At 40.3% G+C, this 12,264-nt stretch overlaps 1 protein-coding gene across 3 annotated transcripts in view; it reads left to right on the top strand.

The window, feature by feature from the left end:
* fhod1 (formin homology 2 domain containing 1) overlaps positions 1-12,264 on the top strand; it is a 155,348-nt gene that overhangs the window by 83,050 nt on the left and 60,034 nt on the right. The window lies entirely within an intron of this gene.

The raw sequence follows: 12,264 nt of genomic DNA, 5'->3' as shown, positions 1-12,264 counted from the left end.
CCACATGGCTCATTTGCATAAACTATAAGTGCTGAAAAAAATGTCTTGGTCCCTGTGCGCTGATGCGGTTCAACTTCTGTCTGACTAAAGGACATGACTCTGTGGAATATGTGTGTTCTTTCTGCGACAAGGGGATGGCGGCAATGTACGTTGAGTTGACACAGAACTATACTTCATCTTTTACTCCGCAAGGCTCTTGACTACAGTAGCCCTAATGCTCCAACAATCCATCAAGCGGTGCGGCTTCGTAGTTTACCAAAGTCGTACTAAAACATTTTGACAGATTTTTGAGCGCCATGCTCCACATAAAATCGGTTCAAGGTCAGTAAGCACAACCAGAATTAAAGGTTGTATAGAGGATTTTTGAAGGGAAGAGAGATACAGCGACGGTCCTTTTTCAAATGTTGTGCCTGCGTGACACCACCTTCCTCCTCCACAGCTCCCTCAGTAGAAACATCTCCTCCTGCCTCTTTACTCTAGAAATCACGCTTGTTTACATCCAGTGCGCGTTCAGAATTACTGTTCAGAAATATTTTAGCGATCGACGCGTCAGTTTTTTAGCCCCTTCGTCCGCTTCATTTGCGCCATCGCTGGAAGACATCTCCAAGAATCACCTCAGTTTGGCTTCGCTCCTTTTCTCCTTCTCTTCTTCTTTCAGCAGCCTCAAAAATGAACTTTCTTTTTCGGCGAACTGGTCGTGGATTCTCGTCCGCCATCGCAACAAACTTAGTGCGAACTGCGAGGAAGCGACAGTTAGAAAAAGCCTCTAAGAACCGCCGCATAAACCACGTAATCCCCGTGCGCCGACGACTCAGTTACACTAGAAACATAGGGAATTTGACTGACAACCTAACAGCCAATAGAAAATGAGGCAGCCTCGTTTTCTATTGGCTGATGTTTATCTGGCCTCAACATGTCCACAGTTGATAGATTTTCATTCTTTGTTTTTTTGGTCATCATAATTACAAGGCTGCTGCGTCTCTGTAATGGTATTTTAAACTTTCATTGACTATTTGAAACAAAAAAAAAATCCTCCATACAACCTTTAATACACGAGGCGCACCGGATTATAAAGTGCACTGTCGACTTTTGAGAAAATTAAGGGATTTTAAGTGCGCCTTATAGTCCGAAAAATACAGTAACTTGACACATTAACTAAGTAACTTGACGTCACCAGGTCAAATTACAGGTCAGATCTGTGGAGATGCGAGGCACTCCATGAGAATTCATGGGTTATGGGCAATAAAAAACTTGACTTTATGAATGCAAGATACGTCAGTGTAATTCTATATCGTGGAACATTCCTGGTAAAACAATATGATCCCCACGGAGACCAACAAATGGCACATTCAAGCAGAAAAGTTACATAGTGCACCTTTAACAGTTGGTAGTCAGTCTGGTGGTTCAAAATCTGTTTTTATTTTAGCTTCTGGCACACCAAGCTTTCAAATGATTGTTCAAAGTGGTCTTGATGGGTGAACCTGCAGAATGGGAGCTTTGTATATTGTATATTCCCCCGCAGGACATGTTGGTTTCCTGGTAAATCCACACTGATATCTCTGTTTTTTGTCCGTCACCACTCGCGCCTCGAGCCAGAACTGAACAAAGTTTAGTGCTTCACTCCCCGATTCTGCAGAAAACCACAATGATTTTCAGTTTTTTATTCGTCATGTTTGTTTTGATGCGTTTGGCCCATTTGTGTTGCTGATTGGCTAATCCACCTGTCAATCACACTAATCTGAACTCCTGTGCAGTGACCAGACTCGCTTCTTCGTAAAGTAATCCCAAACCAAGACTAGGGATGTGAAAAAATATCAAAATATCAATATATCGTATCGCTTAATGTCATGATACAGTATTAATATTGTGAACTTCTGTATCGATATATCGCCAAGAGTATTTTTTGTTTTTTTGACTAAAATATTTTGTTTCAGAGCTACAGTTTTGTTGCATGTTTAGAGGAAGGAAACCGGTTTATGCAGCACAAACAAAATTTTCACTGTTTTGATGATTAAAATGGGTGTGTTTCATATTAATTTTGCACGAGAAGTTGTTTAACAAAGATCGTATCGAACCAAAAGTGCACTGTATCGAGATATGTATCGTATCGGAAACTTCTAAATGATACCCAGCCCTAGTCAAGGCTCGCTGGAATTCAGGATTGCAGTTCTACAATTCTCCAATATGACGAAGGAGGAAGAATACTTTAGGACATTATTTGTTTTTTCCTTCCTGGTCTTGTACAGTCACTTCAAACATAAAAATATAATTCAAAATTGTTTGTAGAGTCAGTGTTGGGAAGGTGACTTTTAAAATGTAATCCCCTACAGATTACAGATTACATACACCAAAATGTAGTTTGTAACATAATCCATTAAATTACTTAAAGGGAGTAACGTAATCTAAATACTTTGGATTACTTGCTATTGTCATGGTTTTTAAAACTACAGTTAAATCCTGGTTTAGACTGGGTTTAGGCTTGGATTAGTCCTGGTTTAGACCTGCTTTAGTCCTGTTTTTAGTCCTAGTTTAGTCCTGGTTTAGTCCTTGTTTTAGTCCTTGTTTTAATCCTGGTTTTAGTCCTGGTTTTAGTCCTGCTTTAGTCCTGGTTTTAGACCTGGTTTTAGTCCTGGTTTTAGTCCTGGTTTAGTCCTAGTTTAGTCCTGCTTTAGTCCTAGTTTAGTCCTGGTTTTAGTCCTGCTTTTAGTCCTTTTTAAGTCCTAGTTTAGTCCTGCTTTAGTCCTAGTTTAGTCCTGGTTTTAGTCCTGGTTTTAGTCCTGCTTTAGTCCTGCTTTTAGTCCTGTTTAAGTCATAGTTTAGTCCTGGTTTAGTCCTAGTTTAGTCCTGGTTTTAGTCCTGCTTTTAGTCCTGCTTTTAGTCCTTTTTAAGTCCTAGTTTAGTCCTGCTTTAGTCCTAGTTTAGTCCTGGTTTTAGTCCTGGTTTTAGTCCTGGTTTTAGTCCTGCTTTTAGTCCTGTTTGTCATAGTTTAGTCCTGGTTTAGTCCTAGTTTAGTCCTAGTTTAGTCCTGCTTTAGTCCTAGTTTAGTCCTGGTTTTAGTCCTGCTTTTAGTCCTGCTTTAGTCCTGCTTTTAGTCCTAGTTTAGTCCTGGTTTAGTCCTGCTTTTAGTCCTGTTTTAGTCCTGGTTTTAGTCCTGCTTTAGTCCTAGTCTAGTCCTAGTTTAGTCCTTGTTTTAGTCCTGCTTTTAGTCCTGCTTTAGTCCTAGCTTTAGTCCTGCTTTTAGTCCTAGTTTAATCCTGGTTTAGTCCTGGTTTAGTTCTGATTTTAGTTTGGATTTTAGTCCTGGTTTAGCCCAAAATGTGAAAACAGGAAAATACCGCCATGTAATCCATTTATTTCAACAAAGTAACTGTAATCCAATTACCACTCATGGAAACAGTAACTGTAACTGAATACAGTTACTCATAATTTACTCTGATTACGTAACTCCAGTACATGTATTGTACCGTCAACTTCTTAATAATACCAGCCAAGACACATTGGAATTCAGGATTGCAGTTCTTTAAGTCTCCAATATGACGAAGGAGGAAGAATACTTTTGGACATTATTTGTTTTTTCCTTCCTGGTCTTGTACAGTCACTTCAAACATAAAAATATAGTTCAAAATTGTTTGTAGAGGACTATATTTGGTTTAACTGCACATAGCTGCAGAAGTTGGACTCAAATGTAGCCGAGTCCTTGAACCCTGCTCTCTCTTGGCTCCTCTCCTCGTCTCTTCTGCCAGATCATAATTAGTGCCTGTTGTTCTTTGGCCCCACACAGACTCTGTCCCACCGCACGGTCTAAAACGTTAACAGCACATTCACCCCGCTCGCCCAATCTGTCACTGCAAGCTGCTTTTTAGACACATTTTTCTGTTTAAATGTGGTTTGTTTTGTGTGTGTGTGTTTTTTTTTTTTTTTTAAAGGTGCATTGTGTAACATTTCTGGTGGAGGGTCTGTCAAATTATTTTCCCTATGATGTTATTGCTTTGTCTGGAATGTTTCACAATATGACATTAAAACCTTTCTGTCCTTGTGGAGACCAAACCAGGCCAAGTTACAGGTCAGATCTGCGGAGAGGCGACCCCGCTCACAGTCCGAAAACTAAAGTCTGTTTTTTTTTTTAGGTAGTTTTGAGCATTTTAACATTCTGTAAGGTAGAGCTGTTTAATGTCATACTGTGGAACATTCCAGGCAGAGCAATGGCATATCCATAGAAACAAGCAGGTGACGAGGAGGAGATTCCATGCCAGGGAAAGGTGAAAGTGAGGACTGCGTTGTGACCATTAAAGTTTTGTGAGGGTCCGTGTGGTTCGGAGGGACGTATCGTATTTTCCGGGCTATGAGACGCGCTCTTAAGCCTCCAGCCTCATCAAAATACGACCGCGCGCCCCACAATCCAGAGCGCCCCATACACGAATCCTCTCAGGTGTCCCAGCACGACTTCAGTAAACTACAAAGCCACAAACACGCACGGAGCAGACAGCGAAAGCACAGCGAAACACACCCGCAGACACACTCATCACTCCACGCCGACGAGGAACGGAACGGAGGAACGAACCGAAAAAGCGAGCGCAATGTGCCACTTCTAGACACGACTGAACAACTGAGTCACTGCGAACACGCCGACAATCCAGCGGTCCCAGACAGCACCCTCCCTACACGCCACAACTGAACAAAGCCCAGAGTCACCGGGGGAGTGAGGAGTGAGGAGAGAGGAGAGGAGAGGGGAGCGGTGCGTGGAGATTCCGTGAGGAGCAGGGAGAAGAGCGGAACGGGCAGAGAGGGGAGCGCGGAGATTCCGTGCGAATGAACTAGCTACTACTACAACACGCAGCAGCAAGCGGACTCTTTCTTTGCCTTGAAAATTTAGTTTTCAGACATAGGATATCGCATTCGTGTCCTGAAAAACGTTTGTCTAGCTCTTGGAAATAAAGTACGTTTTCATAATAAGCAGAAGTTTCCTGTCCAGGAGTAATTTGGCGACCAATGCGTCAGTCTTTAGACCCTGTGTCTGCTTCAGTTGCGCCATCGCTGGAATGAATCTACAAGAATCACCTTAGTTTGGTTTCGCTGCTTTTCCCCTTGTCTTCTTCTTTCAGCGACCTCAAAAACGGACTTTCTTTTGCTGCTAACTGCTCCTGGATTCTTGTCGCCATTGCAACAAACTTTGTGCGAACTGCGAGGAAGATATAGGTCAAAAAAAGCCGCTAAGAACTGTTGCGTTGGTGGAGTAAACAGCGTCTGTGCGTCTTGCGTCTGTGGACTGCGTGACAGTCGTACGTAAACCACGTACCGGCGGCGCAGGCAAGTCAGTTACACTAGAAACGTAGGGAGATTGATTGACAGCCTGTCAGCTAACAGATAACGAGGCAGTGTCGTTATCTATTGGCAAATGTCTAGCCCCACCACGTCCAGAGTTGATGAATTTTTATTCTCTTTTTTTTGGTCATCATAATTACAAGGCTACTGCACCTCTATAATCTATCACTGACAACTTGAAACAAAAAACAAAACAAAAAAAATCCTCCATACAACCTTTAAAGTCCGGTGCAGTTTATTTGTGAAAAAAGTTCGAAAATAGACCATTTAATGACAGTGCGCCTTATAATCCAGAGCGCCTAATAGCCCGGAAAATACGGTAGTCAAGGCGGGGGGCAATTGTTGTCAAGGCGGCCGCACTAACTATAAAGCGCTGCAGGAAACATTGCTACATTAATCATGTGCAAGTTCCCTCGTGAATATTAAAGAGACGAGCCTCCGTGTGACAGAATGTAAACGCACACAGTTGCTCAAATTCACTCATGCGCCGCCCTGCACCGAACCAAACGTCCCGTACCGGTCCGACACAAATACATGTACCATTACACCCCTGACCTCACCTACTGCCTGTTCATTCAAGGATCGCTGAATCCTACTAATTTTGTATTGTAGGTTAATCAGTAGGGATGTAACGATATCGAAATTTCTCTGTACGATATTTTCACGATATGCATCTCACGGTACGATATTTATTGCTATATTTTCTACAAACTAACAAAATCCTCAATATACTACCTTTTCCTTTCTAAAAATGCCTTAACAACTTATAATCATAATCATAATCATCATAATAAACATAATAATTTTATTTATATAGTGCTTAGAATACAATTTAAAAAGTAATTTTTTTATGCAAAGATGAGCTTGAGTTCAGTTGTTTTATTTTTGATTGAAAGGAAGGCAATATGTGTTATTTCTTCCTTTTATTCCTTGCAGTTAACCTATTATTTTTGTATACAGAAATTTTGTTTTATTTTTTTTAAACGTGGCAGAAGCACTTTGTTCCTTCATGAACTGCCTACCTCGTTGCACAAAAAAAAAAAGACCTTGTGGAATTTGGCACATTTGTTTTTGCAGTAGTTTTTGGCGGTTATTTTTCCTGTACAGATATCGAGATTTATATCGTGTATCGAGATATAGCTAAATATATCAAGATATATTTTTTCCTCCATATCGCCCAGTCCTTGGAGTTGTTTTTTTTTCATTCACTCGTTTAACGCACAAACCCTGCGTGTTTTGTGTTTTAGAGTTCTTCCCTTCAACTGAAAACACCTTGTACTTCCACCTTGTGATGTTATCTGGTAATACAAATGGTCCATTGTGTTTTTAAACTCCACCTTCACTAGAATCATTTGGATGATTTTAACCTTGGAATTGCCAATGAACAAAAGGTAAAAGGTGGCAGTTAACTTGAAAACTCCCACTACATGACATCACGAGGTGGAACAGAGCATTTTGAGCTTTGGAAATGTAAACAGACTAATAATGAAGTGTGTGAATGAAACAAAACACAACTGCAGGTCTGTTTTTGAGGAGGTAAGTGCATTATAACATGGCTTAAAAATCCGTGTATCATTCGTTCATTCGTTTTTCAATATAAAACCAAAAATAAGAAAACGAAAAAACAACTGTTTTTATGATAATGATTCGTTTTTTCAGTTTTCGATTTTGTGTTTAAATGAAGAATGGAAAAAACAGATAAAGGCCGTTTCCCGTTTACGTGACTTCCGTGACTGTGATGCCGAACTTTTGCGCTGCATACGGACTGAACCAGGACTGATCCAGGTCCGGGACCAGAGCGGGACGAGAGCGGGACCAGAGCGGGACCAGAGCGGGACCAGAACGGACCAGAACGGGACCAGAGCGGACCAGGGGACCAGAACGGGACAGAACGGGACCAGAACGGGACCAGACGGGACCAGAGCGGGACCAGAGCGGGACCAGAGCAGGACTCCGAGCTTTGACTCTGAGCCTCAGCTTCGAGCTCCAGCCCTGTCGTCTGCTCTGGGCCTCCGGTCTGGTCTCGGTCTCAGTCCCGGTCTCAGTCCCGGTCTGGTCCCGACCTGGTCTCGATCTCGGTCTCAGTCCCGCTCTAGTCCCGGCCTAGTCTGGTCTCGGTCTCAGTCCCACTCTGGTCCCGGTCTGGTCTCAGTCTCAGTCTGGTCCCGATCTCAGTTCTGATCTCAGTCTCGAACTGGTCTCGGTCTCGGTCTCAGTCCTGCTCGGGTCCCTGTCTGGTCTCAGTCTCGGTCTGGTCCTGGTTTCAGTTCTGATGTCAGTCTTATTCTGGTCCCAGTCTGGTCTCGGTCTCAGTCCCACTCTGGTGCCGGACCTGGATCAGTCCCGGTTCAGTCCGTAACGGGAAACGGCCGTTATCCATTTTTTCCATTATTCATTTAAACGCAAAATCAAAAATTAAAAAAACGAATTGTTATCCATTTTTTCATTGTGGTTTTGGAGACAAATAATGAAGAAATAATCGTTTTCTTATTTTTGGTTTTATATTGAAAAATGAATGAAAGAATGATACACGGATTCTTACAACTCAATTTAAAGAGTAAATCTTGTGTAATACAGGGTCTTTAACCGACTTGTCTACACTGAAGTTATGATTTTCAGATTCCACAACAACGTCCAAAACAGAATCTGTACTTCCCTTAGCAACAAAAACTCATCCACAACTTTCACAGACGATTTTACAGCCCGTTTTATCACAGAGACAGGACTTTGACGTACATCTGTTTGGTTAATCCTCAGATAGTCGTGGTATCCTCGGCATTTTAAAACACAAATCTCCCTTCTTATCTCGCACATAAAACCAAGAAAACTGGCACCAACAAAAGCTCAGAGTAAGATGTTACGCAAAGGTTATGAGAACAGGAGATAAAAATGAAGTCAAGAGATCTGATTGGCTGAGAGCAGACGACGATAGATAAAGAAGCGATCTGATTGGTCGAAAGAAGACAGTAGCCTATGCAGTGAATATTTTTATTTTATGGGGTGGCTGGATACTAAATTTCAGCTAAAAAATCGTGATCTTTATGTGTTATTTTTATCAGAAGTGTCAATAATTTCGTGGGCCATCACAATGTATCGAATGTCAAGTCTCTTTGCTTAAATTCACTGATTCAAAGAAATAGAGAGAACTACATAGACCATGATCCTTTGCTCTGTTCAGTACAAATTACATGATGAATTCACTTTTTTACTTAAATCTTAACTTCTTAACGCCTATATTTTATCTCATTACTCTGCTTTAACTCTGATAACCGTACGATAACCAGAACTGTGAGCTCCTTTAGCAGAGAAAGCTCGGGAGATTCCTTATTTAAATAGATCCACGTTCCCCACCAGCGGTAAGGAGCTATGAGGTATCCCACAATCCACTGCAGATCAAACCGAACATTTACAAACACTACTGTACAAGTTCTACACTGCAGCAGATTATTAATCAAAATCTTAATCTAAATCTGCATGAATAAACTTTACATTACTAAACTTTACAACATATAAACAATAACGACTTTAGAGCCACATCAGCCATTTGAGATTATCATGTGTTTAAAGCAGTTTTGCCACATTTGTTTACGTTTTACTAGGGGTCGCGTTAATTGCGATGAATTAATTACAGTCATATTTAGCGCGTTATGTTTTTTCATCGCGTTAATCTTATTTTTAATCTCTAGCTTTACTGTTTCTGCATGCGAGTTGCCTTATTCTGTTTTCATGTCCCTTTTATGTCCCTGTCCCTTTAGGACACAGTCCCGCACTGTGCAGTCCTGCTCCGCTCGCTCCCGCAAAGAATTGTTAATTTTCATTCCCGTTCTCGCCGCATCTGCGATAAACCTGCACACGTCTGATCTCTGAAAACATCACGACACAGACACAGAACAGACTCACCTTCACCTTCAACATCTATATTCCACTGAGTCGTGTCCTTTAGTAGAAGCTGAACCGCACCAGGGCACAAGAGTGTTTTTTTTTTTTTTTTTCTTCTTCGCTTCGTTTATGCAAATGAGCCATGCGGTTTTAAGTTTCATTTCTGTGAGACTTGCACAAAGCTGCATTAAACACATTATAATGTCAAACGGGCTGATGTGGCTCTAGAGCAGGGGTGGCAAACTCATTTTGGTCCGGGGGCCGTATCCAACCTACTTTGATCCCAAAGAGGCTGGATCAGAAAACTCATGGCATATAAACCCCAAAAATATCAATAAGTTCAAATATTTGTGCAGAGAAACGCAAATCATTACAGAAATCTTTTTTAATTGATGAACTCTTTCTTTTACAAAATATTATAATATTATGAACAACCTGAAACTTTAAGAAAAATTCAATTTCAACACAAAGTTGAAATTAACATGAACTTGTATGCAAATAGGAATAAGTAAATTTTTCTTGGAAAATCCTGCACTCAGCTCCACTTTTTTTTGGACATTTTGCTGATGAGGGTGTCACGGTCAACAGTCAAAACGATCGTCCTTTAAGAGCGTTTGGAAAGAGACAAGTCTTCATTTGTGCTGCTCTGGTGGGAGGGGCCACGTACAGAGGCTCTGGAGACGGTGCTATGATAAGCGACGCAGAAAATTACCAATATTTTAATAGAAAATATTATTAAAGTATTTTAGTAGAAAATCACCCAAGGGCCACATTAAAGGTCTTGGAGGGCCGGATCTGGCCCTCAGGCCTTACGTTTGACACCTGTGCTCTAGAGTGGTGATGGTTTATATGTTGTAAAGTTGAGTTTATTTATGCAGATTAGTAATAGTAATAATGATGATACTTATATAAAAACATTAATGATAGTATGAAAATAATGTAATAATGAATTCAAATGAAAATACCTCAAGTTGAAGCTTTTCTCAGCAATTTTAGGTCAGATTAAAAAAGAGATTAATTAGATTAATTAATTATGATCTGTAATTAATTAATCTCAAAATTTTTTAATCGCTTGACAGCACTGTGTTTTACAGAAACAAAACTTAAAAGCACTAAGGCTAATCTGCACAAAATCAGGCAACCGGGCGAGAACAGTGAAGGCAAACAAAGGTATTATAAGCATTATACTGATATATACAATATGTCAGAATCAATTTTGTGTTTAAAAAATATCTCATTTAATTTTAAATATTGAGATATCGCCCACTCCTAGCTCCAGGTCTGTTTGTGAAGAGGAAACAACATTATAACATAGATCAGAAAACAGTGTAATATACAGTAGTCCTTTTAAACACGCAGACTCTTGGAAGTATATTTTATGATTCATGGAAAATGGTATAAAATTACTGTACAGGGCTCCTCCTTGATGACAGTTCTTTTCCAACCGATAATCTTAGTCATCAGTGTCTAAACCTTTTATTTTATTTTGTTCCCTACTTTTCAAAAGATAAATCATTTGGGATAGACTGAGTAGAAACATTCAGCAAATCATGTTATTTTGTAATGTTGCAATTAAGGTTGGGTATCATTAAGGAGTTGCCGATACGATACATATCTCGAAACATAGGCCACGGTACGATACATACCTCGATACATAGGCCACGATATGATACATACCTCGATACATAGGCCACGATACGATACATACCTCGATACATAGGCCACGATATGATACATACCTCGATACATAGGCCACGATACGATACATACCTCGATACAGTGCACTTTTGATACAGTACGACATATTTAAAATTGATTCAACACGGTTTAATAAAAAAATAAAGGCTAAATCATGTCTGTGATATTAAAAGTCTTTGTTAAACCACTTCTTGTGCAAAACTCATATGAAACACAAACTTTTTAATGAACAAAACAGTGAAAATGTCAATTGTGTCGCATAACTGAGTTTCCTTCCACTAAACAAGCAACAAAATTGTAGCACTGTAACAAAATAATTTAGTAAAATATACCAAAAAACACTCTTGCCGATATATATCGATACAGCAGCCCATGATATTGATACTGTATCATCACGTTAAACGATACGATATATCGATATTTCAATATTTTTGCACAGAGACATAATTAACCCTTAAAGGTGCATTGTTTAACTCTTCTGGTGGAGGTTTCGTCAAATGCTTTTCTCCGTGGAGGCGATGTTGCTTTGTCTAAACCTTTATATCATCATGGAAACCAAACTAGACCAAGTTACAGGCCAGATCTGTGGAGAGGCGACCCCGCTCACAGTCAGAATGTCTGTTTTTCTACGTATTTTTGAACATTCCAGGCAGATCACTGACACATTCATCGAAACAAGGAGGTGACTGACCCAAAACCAAGAAGTTACAAAGTGCACTTTTAACCTTATCTAGTCTGATTCTAGTCCAGCTCATGGTCTCTCCCTCTGTTGACTCTCTGCTCTTACAGTGACTTCATAATTATTCACACATTCTTCTGTTTTTCTGATGAAACACTTTAGTCATTTTAGGTCAGGACTTCTCGTGGAAACAAACAGGAAACGGCTCCTTTTGTTCAGGACGCCTCCCCATCCTCCAGCTTCGTTAGACTCATGAAAACTCCCGACATTTGTTTACACACGCTGGCTCCTAGTACCGCAAATCTGAGCATAATAGAAACAAAATCGTCCTTTAAAGTTGCATTGTGTCACTTTTTGGTTGAGGGTCCGTCACCTGCTTGTTTCTAGATGTTTCCAGATGTTTCTAGATGTCACTGCTCTGCCTGGAATGTTCCACAGTATGACATTAAACAGCTCTACTTTACGTTTACTCAATTACAGGTGGTTTTATTGCGCAAAAATACCTAGAAAACAGGCATTCTGACTCTGAGCGGGGTCGCCTCTCCACAGATCTGACCTGTAACTTGTTCAGAAACACATTTGATAAACCCTCCACCAGAAAAGTTACACAATGCTGCTTTAAATAGTCACAATTCGCAAATCTCTAATCAAAAAAAAGTATCATGTGTTAAAATGAAACAACCCTG

The sequence above is a fragment of the Boleophthalmus pectinirostris genome, unplaced genomic scaffold (genome assembly GCF_026225935.1).
Source record: "Boleophthalmus pectinirostris isolate CB_2022bp ecotype Guang Dong unplaced genomic scaffold, ASM2622593v1 HiC_scaffold_19, whole genome shotgun sequence".
Taxonomy (NCBI): Eukaryota; Metazoa; Chordata; class Actinopteri; order Gobiiformes; family Gobiidae; genus Boleophthalmus; species Boleophthalmus pectinirostris.
This window is presented reverse-complemented; position numbering and strand designations above follow the sequence as displayed.